We start from the raw sequence: 12097 nt of genomic DNA on the forward strand, positions 1-12097 counted from the left end.
CATCAAGGACAGCTGTTGATGGAGTAAAGCATTCTGTTTATTCTGCCTAAGAAATAAAAATCTTTTCTTTCACTTCACAAGCTCTCTCATGATGCTGCTTCTCACACATCCCGCTAGCACAAAAAGATGTGTCCTGAGGCTCTCCGAGACAGTCAGTGTGTTAAACAAGATGCCAGGTAATAAGCATAGTGCCCAAGACTAGGTGGCATCTCCGTGTCATTAGCGGGCAAATTACAGATCTTATCCTGCTCTGTCTCTGCTGGCTTGCTGCACATTGCAGAACCTTCTAAGGGATCCCCTTTCTGCCCGTTGCCCTGAGAAAGGTCCTAGCTTGTGTTGAAGAAAACTGGAGGCTGCACTGCCTTAGACCTGCGATTAAGTCCCTGCTGCTCTCCAAACCAATGAGTCCTTCCAAGTAGTAATCTGATTTATTTTTCCCATTTTCTAAGTAATGACAGTGTAAGCACGTTCATCATTTTAGACTCGCTGATTCTAATTCCTAATTCAGACTTGTTTGTTCAGTAGAAGGTAAACAACCCCGAGCTATCACCCACTCCCATTTATTTGGAAAGAGTGAGTTTCAGTGGGAGAAGATAAATAGCGTGTCAAATGTGGTTTGGAGGGGCTGTGACTGAATAATTTCTAGTTTCCTTTGCCTGTCTCCAGCTGTTGTGGCCCAGTGTGACTCTGGTGGCTGTGTGCTGGCTTGGCTGAGCTAATATTTGGTCAAATCAGATCAATACTTCTAAGTATTGTCGGATACAATATTCTTAGGCCAGTCCAGGAATTCACACATTGCACCACAAGGATGAGGATGACTTGTTTCTAGTTGTCTGTCCATGAACACAAGCTCAGATAGTTGATACCTATAATCTTAAAAGCCCTTAGAAAATTAAAGGCAGGCCACTTTCAGGGCATTGGAGGACCCATGTGGCCCTGGGGATGCATGAATTCAATTCTACAAACATTTATTGGGTGCTATAGAGAAGGCAATGGCACCTCACTCCAGTAATCTTGCCTGGAAAATCCCATGGACGGAGGAGACTGGTAGGCTATAGTTCATGAGGTCGCTAAGAGTTGGACACGACTGAGTAACTTCACTTTTACTTTGCACTTTCATGCATTGGAGAAGGAAATGGCAACCCACCCCAGTATTCTTGCCTGGAGAATCCCAGGAACAGGGGAGCCTGGTGGGCTGCCATCTATGGGGTCTCACAGAGTCGGACATGACTGAAGCGACTTAGCAGCAGCAGCAGCATATATATAGAAACATAGGAGATACAGAGATCAGCAAGATGCAGCCCCAATTCTAATTCTAGAGTAAAATTTAATACCAGGTTATAAAAACATCAGTAGCTAATTAATTGTTATTTAGATTTGGCCTTATTCCAAAAGGATCTAAGGGCTAAGAGTATTTGTAAAAATACATACAATAAGTCAAAATGAAATAAAACAGCTTGCATGAGATGGGATTGGGAAAATTAAGGAGGGGGAATTCAAGTGAAGCTGAAAGTTCAAATATTATATATGATGAGAAATAATGTTTACCAGTGATGAGCTATAAAATTGTCCTGGAGCTTTCTTGAACCTAATACAAAATCAAACAAAATTGGTTTACTCTTCCCTGGTGACTCAGCTGGTAAAGAATCTGCCTACAATGAGGCAGACCTGGGTTCAATCCCTGGGTTGGGAAAATCCACTGGAGATGGGAATGGCTACCCATGGATTGTATAGTCCATGGAGTCACAAAGAGCTGGACACGACTGAGTGACTTTCACTTTCACTATTAACAGTATCTATATTGATCTTGCTCAGGAAAAGAAAGACTATACCAAGTATGGAGACTACACAGATCTTGCTCATAAAAGAGGTCTTTGACTTGTCTTAGTGAGTATTCATGATTTACTTATAGGGAATACAGTCATGATTTTCATGGGCAGGAAGCAAGGACTGTTTGATGCTTATGTCACAGGCATTCCTTGTTACCTTCCTTCTTGCTGAAACACCCACCCTCGCATACACCCTAGGGTCTGGAAGTACTGGATATTGGTTCTCCTAGACTCCCATGACCCAATAGTGGTAAATGAGATGGAAAGAGTAGAAAGCTGTGAAGCTCCCTACTGATAAACACCAAGTTCAGTTTAGTTCAGTTGCTGAGTAGTGTCTGACTCTTTGCGACCTCATGGACTGCAGCATGCCAGGCCTCCCTGTCCATCACCAACTCCTGAAGTTTACTCAAATTCATGTCCATTGAGTTGATGATGCCATCCAACCATCTCATCCTCTGTCGTCCCCTTCTCCTCCTGCCCTCAATCTTTCCCAGCATCAGGGTCTTTTCAAATGAGTCAGCTCTTTGCATCAGGTGGCTAAAGTATTGGAGTTTCAGCTTCAACATCAGTCCTTCCAATGAACATTCAGGACTGATCTCCTTTAAAGGAGATGACTGAGCGACTGAACTGAACTGAACTGAACTGGTTGGATCTCCTTGCAATCCAAGGGACTCTCAAGAGTCTTCTCCAACACCACAGTTCAAAAGCATCAATTCTTTGGCTCTCGGCTTTCTTTATAGTCCAATTCTCACATCCATACATGACTACTGGAAAAACCATAGCATTGACTAGATGGACCTTTGTTGGAAAAGTAATGTCTCTGCTTTTGAATATGCTGTCTAAATTAGTCATAACTTTCCTTCCAAGGAACAAGTGTCTTTTAATTTCATGGCTGCAATCACCATCTGCAATGATTTTGGAGCCCCCCAAAATAAAGTCTGTCACTGTTTCCACTGTTTCTCCATCTATTTGCCATGGAGGGATGGGACTGGATGCCATGATCTTTGTTTTTGTGAATGTTGAGCTTTAAGCCAACTTTTTCACTCTCCTCTTTCACTTTCATCAAGAGGCTCTTCAGTTCTTCTTCACTTTCTGCCATAAGGGTGGTGTCACCTGCATATCTGAGGTCACTGATATTTCTCCCAGCAATCTTGATTCCAGCTTGTGCTTCCTCCAGCCCAACATTTCTCATGATCTACTCTGCATAGAAGTTAAATAAGCAGGGTGACAATATACAGCCTTGATGTACTCCTTTTCCAAGGCTGGATGTATTTATACTTGTTCTTGAACAAGTAAAGATACTTTTACAAACATTAATGAGTCTCAAGAAAGAAAATACTACAGTGTAAAAAGTGGGAACTTTTAACTCAAGGCAGGTGCTCATTCTGGAAGGGATCTACTGTGAGACTCAGAAGATAACACCAGGAAATCACTGGGAATCCTTGGAAGAATTCAGGAAGACAGGCCACTACAAATTAGGTGCTGAAGGAGACAAAAAGCTGAGATTAAAATTCAGTTCAATTAACAAAGATCCCAAAAGATATAGAAAGGTAATGAGACTTCCACATAGAGATGCAGCTGTGAACTAACATCTCACCCCTTGCAAAATCCTTACAAAAGTACTATATGTCTATCTCTGCATATAGGTACTATATGCATGTAAGTACTATATGTATGTCTCTGTAGTGAAAAACAGAAGAAGAAAAACTGAAAAATTTGAAGCTGAGGTTTATGTGATAAAGTAAAATGAAGAATCGCTAGAATTAGGGACACCAGCAGATACCCTTATAGTTCTATACCACAACCAAAAGGGTTAAGTACACATATACATACTGATGGGCTTCCTGGGTTGAGCGAGTGGTAAAGAACCCGCCAGCCAGTGCAGGAGACTTAAGAGATGCAGGTTCAGTTCCTCGACTGGGAAGATCCCCTGGAGTCGGGCATGGCAGCCCACTCCAGTATTCTTGCCTGGAGAATCCCACAGCCAGAGGAGCCTGGCAGGCTGTAGTTCATAGGGCCACAGAGTCAGACACGACTGGAGTGACTAACGCACATAACGGTTGCTGAGCTCTGTCTCTTCCTCTACTGGCTCCCAAAATGCAGTTCTTCACCTTTCAAGAGAGAAATGGATGAGTCTTCCCTAGGGGATATAGCCACCCAACGTTGCTAAAAGCCCCAGATATTAACAATGGAGACAGTAAAAGCTCTTCATGGATTCACAAAGGACAAACTATACCAAGGCACTTGGAGGACACACTGTTAGCCCATTAGCACTCCCCTGTTCAGTATGAGCAAACAACCAAAGTTATCTATTAGGAAAAAAAAAAAAAAACCCACAGTGTAAAAGACTAAGGCAAAAACAAAAGACAAAAGGAAACTGAAAGAAAAAGACAATGTGCAGAGAGAAGAGAACATAAAAAAATAAACTGTAATTAATATCACTCCAAAGATAAAAGAGTTACATATGTGAAACAAGAACAAGATAGTCTGAAAATGATTCTTAGGAGCAGAAAATGTGTAAGATCCTTTGTACAATATTTTGGACAGTACAGAGAAGTATAGCCATTACTTTTTAAAACTTTAAATTGAGCATAATCTATAAAAATATTGAGTCATATAATATATATCTGAAACTAATACAATATTGTAAGTCAACTATATGTCAATAAAAATAGATCTTTTGGATAAATGCAGTGAAAAAATGGAATTCACATAGCTAAAATCTGAATCATATGGTGAATCTTTGAATTAGTCATATGGAGAATGAACTTGAAAAGTTTTCCTGGATTGCAGAAGCAAAATCAAATTAAAAGGACAGGTACCATATGTAAAATAATCATTGGGAATTTGCTGTATGATGCAGGGAGCTCAAACTCGGTGATCTGTGATAACTTATAGGAGTAGGATGGGGTGGGAGGTGGGACGGAGTTTTAAGAGGGAGGGGATATGTGTATACCTGTGACTGATTCATGTTGATGTGTGGCAGAAACTAATACAATATAGTAAAGCAATTAGCCTCCAATTAAAAAAAATTAAAAATAGTAACCTCTATGCCCCTTCTCAAGAAAAAGGACAGATATACAGTCCCTTGGACTGCAAGGAGATCCAACCAGTCCATCTTAAAGGAGATCAGTCCTGGGTGTTCATTGGAAGGACTGATGTTGAAGCTGAAACTCCAGTACTTTGGCCACCTGATGCGAAGAACTGACTCATTTAAAAAGACCCTGATGCTGGGAAAGACTGAAGGCAGGAGGAGAAGTATGAAGACAGAGGATGATATGGTTGGATGGCATCACTGACTCAATGGACATGGGTTTAGGTAGACTCCAGGAGTTGGTGATGGACAGGGAGGCCTGGCGTACTGCGATTCATGGGATTGCAAAGAGTCAGACACCACTGAGTGACTGAACTGATGCAATAAATGAGTGTGTGCATGCTAAGTTGCTTCAGTTGTGTCTGACTCTTTGTGACCCTATGGACTGTAGCCTGCCAGTCTCCTCTGTCCTTGGGGATTATCCAGGCAAGAATACTGGAGTGGGTTGCCATGCCCTCCTCCAAGTGATCTTCCCAACCCAGGGGTTGAACTGTGTCTCTTACATCTCCTGCATGGGCAGGTGGGTTCTTTACCATGAGCACCACCTGGGAAGCCCAATAAGATATTAGATACAGCAGGTATATAATGGAGAGAACGCATAGATCATTCATTTCCCAGAAGAGAGATCAGTTTAAGTAGAAGAGAAAAAATAATCAAAGTTAGAAAAATGCCTTCTTGATATGAAAAAAAATCTGTACTTGTAGGTTCAAAGCACCCATTGCATCCAAGTCAAATGGATTTTAAAAGACCCAATCCAGGCACATTCTGGTCAACTTTGGCACTAAAAGAATGAAGGAAAGAATTTGCAAGTCCTAAGCCAGAAGGATACCAAAAGGATAGGATACCAAAAGAGGAACTCCCCAGGTCTTTAGGTGCCCAATATGCTACTGGAGATCGGTGGAGAAATAACTCCAGAAAGAATGAAGGGATGGAGCCAAAGCAAAAACAATACCCAGCTGTGGATGTGACTGGTGATAGAAGCAAGGTCCGATGCTGTAAAGAGCAATATTGCATAGGAACCTGGAATGTCAGGTCCATGAATCAAGGCAAATTGGAAGTGGTCAAACAAGAGATGGCAAGGGTGAACGTTGACATTCTAGGAATCAGCGAACCAAAATGGACTGGAATGGGTGAATTTAACTCAGATGACCATTATATCTACTACTGCGGGCAGAAATCCCTCAGAAGAAATGGTGTAGCCATCATGGTCAACAAAAGAGTCCAAAATGCAGTACTTGGATGCAATCTCAAAAATGACAGAGTGATCTCTGTTCATTTCCAAGGCAAATCATTCAATATCACAGTTATCCAAGTCTAAGCCCCAACCAGTAATGCTGAAGAAACTGAAGTTGAACGGTTTTATGAAGACTTACAAGACCTTTTAGAACTAACACCCAAAAGAGATGTCCTTTTCATTATAGGGGACTGGAATGCAAAAGTAGGAAGTCAAGAAACACCTGGAGTAACAGGCAAATTTGGCCTTGGAATGTGGAATGAAGCAGGGCAAAGACTAATAGAGTTTTGCCAAGAAAATGCACTGGTCATAGCAAACACCCTCTTCCAACAACACAAGAGAAGACTCTACACATGGACGTCACCAGATGGTCAACACCGAAATCAGATTGATTATATTCTTTGCAGCCAAAGATGGAGAAGCTCTATACAGTCAACAAAAACAAGACCAGGAGCTGACTGTGGATCATGAACTCCTTATTACCAAATTCAGACTTAAATTGAAGAGAGTAGGGAAAACTGCTAGACCATTCAAGTATGACCTAAATCAAATCCCTTATAATTATACAGTGGAAGTGAGAAATAGATTTAAGGGCCTAGATCTGATAGATAGAGTGCCTGATGAACTATGGAATGAGGTTCGTGACATTGTACAGGAGACAGGGATCAAGACCATCGCCGTGGAAAAGAAATGCAAAAAAGCAAAATGGCTGTCTGGGGAGGCCTTACAAATAGCTGTAAAAAGAAGAGAGGTGAAAAGCAAAGGAGAAAAGGAAAGATATAAGCATCTGAATGCAGAGTTCCAAAGAATAGCAAAAAGAGATAAGAAAGCCTTCCTCAGCAAACAATGCAAAGAAATAGAGGCAAACAACAGAATGGGAAAGACTAGAGATATCTTCAAGAAAATTAGAGATATCAAGGGAACATTTCATGCAAAGATGGGCTCCATAAAGGACAGAAATGGTATGGACCTAACAGAAGCAGAAGATATTAAGAAGAGGTGGCAAGAATACGTGGAAGAACTGTACAAAAAAGATCTTCACGACCTAGATAATCATGATGATGTGATCACTAATCTCAAGCCAGACATCTTGGAATGTGAAGTCAAGTGGGCCTTAGAAAGCATCACTACGAACAAAGCTAGTGGAGGTGATGGAATTCAGTCAAGCTATTTCAAATCCTGAAAGAAGATGCTGTGAAAGTGCTGCACTCATTATGCCAGCAAATTGGGAAAACTCAGCAGTGGCCACAGGACTGGAAAAGGTCAGTTTTCATTCCAATCCCAAAGAAAGGCAATGCCAAAGAATGCTCAAACTACCACACAGTTGCACTCATCTCACATGCTAGTAAAGTAATGCTCAAAATTCTCCAAGCCAGGCTTCAGCAATACGTGAACCATGAACTCCCTGATGTTCAAGCTGGTTTTAGAAAAGGCAGAGGAACCAGAGATCAAATTGCCAACATCCGCTGGATCATGGAAAAAGCAAGAGAGTTCCAGAAAAACATCTAGTTCTGCTTTATTGACTAAGCCAAAGCCTCTGACTGTGTGGATCACAATAAACTGTGGAAAATTCTGAAAGAGATGGGAATGCCAGACCACCTGACCTGCCTCTTGAGAAATCTGTATGCAGGTCAGGAAGCAACAGTTAGAATTGGACATGGAACAAGAGACTGGTTCCAAATAGGAAAAGGAGTACGTCAAGGCTGTATATTGTCACCCTGCTTATTTAACTTCTATGCAGAGTACATCATGAGAAACGCTGGACTGGAAGAAGCACAAGCTGGAATCAAGATTGCTGGGAGAAATATCAATAACATGAGATACGCAGATGACACCACTCTTATGGCAGAAAGTGAATAGGAGCTAAAAAGCCTCTTGATGAAAGTGAAAGAGGAGAGTGAAAAAGTTGGCTTAAAGCTCAACATTCAGAAAGCTAAGATCATGGCATCCAGTCCCATCACTTCATAGGAAATAGATGGGGAAACAGTGGAGACAGTGTCAGACTTTATTTTTGGGGGCTCCAGAATCACTGCAGATGGTGATTGAAGACATGAAATTAAAAGACACTTACTCCTTGGAAGAAAAGTTATGACCAACCTAGATAGTATATTCAAAAGCAGAGATATTACTTTGCCAACTAAGGTCCGTCCAGTCAAGGTTATGGTTTTTCCTGTGGTCATGTATGGATGTGAGAGTTGGACTGTGAAGAAAGCTGAGTGCCAAAGAATTGATGCTTTTGAACTGTGGTGTTGGAGAAGACTCTTGAGAGTCCCTTGGACTGCAAGGAGATCCAACCAGTCCAATCTGAAGGAGATCAGCCCTGGGATTTCTTTGGAAGGAATGATGCTAAAGCTGAAACTCCAGTGCTTTGGCCACCTCATGTGATGAGTTGACTCATTGGCAAAGACTCTGATGCTGGGAGGGATTGGGGGCAGGAGGAGAAGGGGACAACAGAGGATGAGGTGGCTGGATGGCATCACTGACTCAATGGACATGAGTCTGAGTGAACTCTGGGAGTTGGTGATGGACAGGGAGGCCTGGCGTGCTGCGATTCATGGGGTTGCAAAGAGTTGGACATGACTGAGCGACTGAACTGAACTGACTGAAGCCAGAAGAAAATATATATTACACAAGAATGAAAATGAGACTGGCCTCAAACATCTTTTCTATAGTGTGAGGTACTAAAAGACAAGGGGTTAATGTCTACAGAATTTTAAAGAGAAACAATGTCATCTCAGACATTTTTTAACCTAGACAAATTTTGTGTGAATGAAACAGAAGAAAGTTCTTTCAAAAGTGCAATATGCTATTCACATGGACTTTTGAAAAAAAATTGAAGATGTGCTTCTACTACCTGAGAAAGAAAACAAAGTTTTTGAAGTTTCAAAAAGTGAAGGTGATTGTATAAAAGGGCTGGTCACAAACACTGAACCATTTAGAACTGAAAGAGATCCAAATTAATTTTTAAGTGTGGTTATAAAATAGATGCGAACTTCAAACCTTATTTTAAAATTAGAATATATGTAATGGTTGGGAAAAACAAAGGAAACAGTAACAGACTTTATTTTCTTGGGCGCCAAAATCACTGTGGATGGTAACTGCAGCCGTGAAATTAAAAAACGCTTGCTCCTTGGAAGGAAAGGTATGATAAACCTAGAGAGCACATTAAAAACCAGAGATAACACTTTGCTGACAAAGGTCTGTATAGTCAAACCTATGGTTTTTCCAGCAATCGTGTATGGATGTGAGAGTTGGACAGAATTGATGCTTTAATTGTGCTGCTGGAAAAGACTCTTGAGAGTCCCTTGGACTGCAGGAAAATCAAACCAGTCAATCCTAAAGGAAATCAACTCTGAATATTCCTTGGAAGGACTGATGCTGAAGCTGAAGCTCCAATACTTGGGCCACCTGGTGCAAAGAGCCGACTCACTGGAAAAGACCCTGATTCTGGGAAAGATTGTAGGCAGGAGGAGAAGGGGACAACAGAGAATGAGATGGTTAGATGGCATCACCAACTCAATCGACATGAGTTTGGGTAATCTCAGGGAGATATTGAAGGACAGGGAAGCCTGGTGTCCTGCATGCATAGGGTCACAAAGAGTTGGGCATGACTTAGTGGCTGAACAACAAAAAATGGTTTGGAGGAAAGAAGAGACGGAAAAGGAGAGGAAGGGAAGAAGGGAGACACAGGGGCACAGAGAATTTTAGTCATTAAGAATGATATTTAAACATTAATAATGTCATAAATGAGAAGGAGAGAAGGGTGAGAAGTCAAATTGTGCTTAAAGTTAGTAGTTGGCAAATTTTGTTGTGCATTGGAATCTCCTGGGATTCTATGAAACACTGATGCCTGACTTCCTCCCTCTGACATTTTTATTTAATTGGTATGGAATGCACCTAAAATCTCCTCAGCTTCTTCCAACACACAGCAACGTTTGGGAACCAGTGGCTTGACTCATTAAATAGGAAAAAGCAAGGGTGGCATCAAGATTTCAGCTTAATTTCCACTCCTGTTAATTGGCATTGACTGCCTGGGGGCTTTGTTGAGGTCCTATTTGGGAAACTGCTCTGATCTACTTACACTGTCCTCCCTGGAAGAGCAGAGAATGACATTGCATAGTTGCCATCCCTGGACTGAAGTAGATTTTCAAATGATGGTAACTATTAGTGGCTTAAAAAACAGCACAGATCTCTTCCAAAATATTAGAGACAATGAAAGCAAAGAAAACATAGTCATATGGTATTAATAAAAGGCAGTAAACAAAAAGAGGGAAAAAAGATAAGGAGAAAGAGAGGGAAGAGAAGAAAGAGAAAGAAAAAGTAGAAGAGGACTAGGAGAAGGAAAGAAAACCCAGTGGGAGAAATCCAAAAATAAGATGGCAAAATATGACCAGATATGTTCATTACGTCTATAACTACAACTGGAAAAATCTCCTTCATTAAAAAAATATATCCTTAGATTCCGTAGTAAGAAGAGAAACTCTTCTATGTGACATTTCCTAAAGACCACCTTTAGATACAAAATTATTTTATAAAAATTTATTAAATGATTATACAGTGGGCAAATATATCAGGCAAAAACATTTTTAAAAAGAATTACAATACAAATAATAAATATGATAGAAATTAAAGCAGAAATACTAACTGGAATGAAGAGGTCCTGTCAGAAAATATATTTCACAATGAAACACAATCCAAAAAGTGAAATCTGCTATAAAGTAGGAGAAATGGACAGAAGTGAAATACTAATGGGAAGCTTTTAATAATGTTTTGGTGGCTGATAAATGTAAATCAAACTTTATACCACACAAGCATAGAATATACCTTTATTTACAATACTAATAAAACATTTACCAAAAAAATGAATAAAAAGATCACATACCAATAAAATTACAAAAGGCCGAAAGTATACAGTTTACACTCTGATTAGAGAGTAAGGAGTCATTGAGTCAAGAAGAAAACATTACAAATAATTAGAAATTAGAAATAATTTAGAAACAACAATAGTTTAGAAATCAACAACAGTAAGAATGGTAAATAACAAGATTTATGGGATGTTCCAAAATGGGATTCAAAAAAAGTATAAATTTAAAATATTTTTTACAATGGAATAAAAATGGAAATAAATGCCCTATAACTGATGTGACTATGAGAATGTTTCCATCAGAGGAAAGTTAAAAGGTTGCTTTTGAGGGCCACGGTGATCTCATTATATGAGATCTGCCCCCTGCTTCTGATGTTGTTGTTCAAAGAAAAGTTCTTCAGTTCCTATTCCAACCCTAGAGCTAGGATGATATTTCTCTCCATTTTTTTTCTGACAATCCTGCCATACGTTATTTTTTGTTAAATAAAGCTTATTAGTATATGAAAATTGTTACGAATTAAAAAGGCACTGTCGAACCATTTCTAAATCCATAATAGAAACAACTTCTCTCTGAACTCATCAGACTTCACATTGAGCTAGTCATCTTTTCTGCTTTATCCCATTTGAAGGAAGAAAAACAAACACAGAAAGAGAAATAGGCTCTGTCAAATAAATTACCATTTCCCACAAACCTAACCACCTAAAAAGAAATTACATCACAAGCAAGTTAAAACTTTAATAAGATTAAACATAAAACACAAAACTATACAACTCTTAGAAGAAAATGTAGGAGAAAATGCACATGGTCTTGGGTTTGGTGATATGTTTTAAAATACACTATCAAAAAACATAATTCATGAAAGAAAAACCTTTACTTGGTACTTTTTAAACAATACTTTGTATTAAAATTGGACCTCTAAAATTTGGGAATTTTATTAAAATTCAAAAATTCTGCCCTGTGAAAGATACTGTTAATCACATGGGGAAAAAAAGCCACAGACTTAGAGAAAAATATTTGTAAAACACGTATCAATAAAGAACATATATCCACAGTATATAAAAAATGTCTTTCAAAA

The sequence above is a fragment of the Capricornis sumatraensis genome, chromosome 3 (genome assembly GCF_032405125.1).
Source record: "Capricornis sumatraensis isolate serow.1 chromosome 3, serow.2, whole genome shotgun sequence".
In the NCBI taxonomy this organism is placed as follows: domain Eukaryota; kingdom Metazoa; phylum Chordata; class Mammalia; order Artiodactyla; family Bovidae; genus Capricornis; species Capricornis sumatraensis.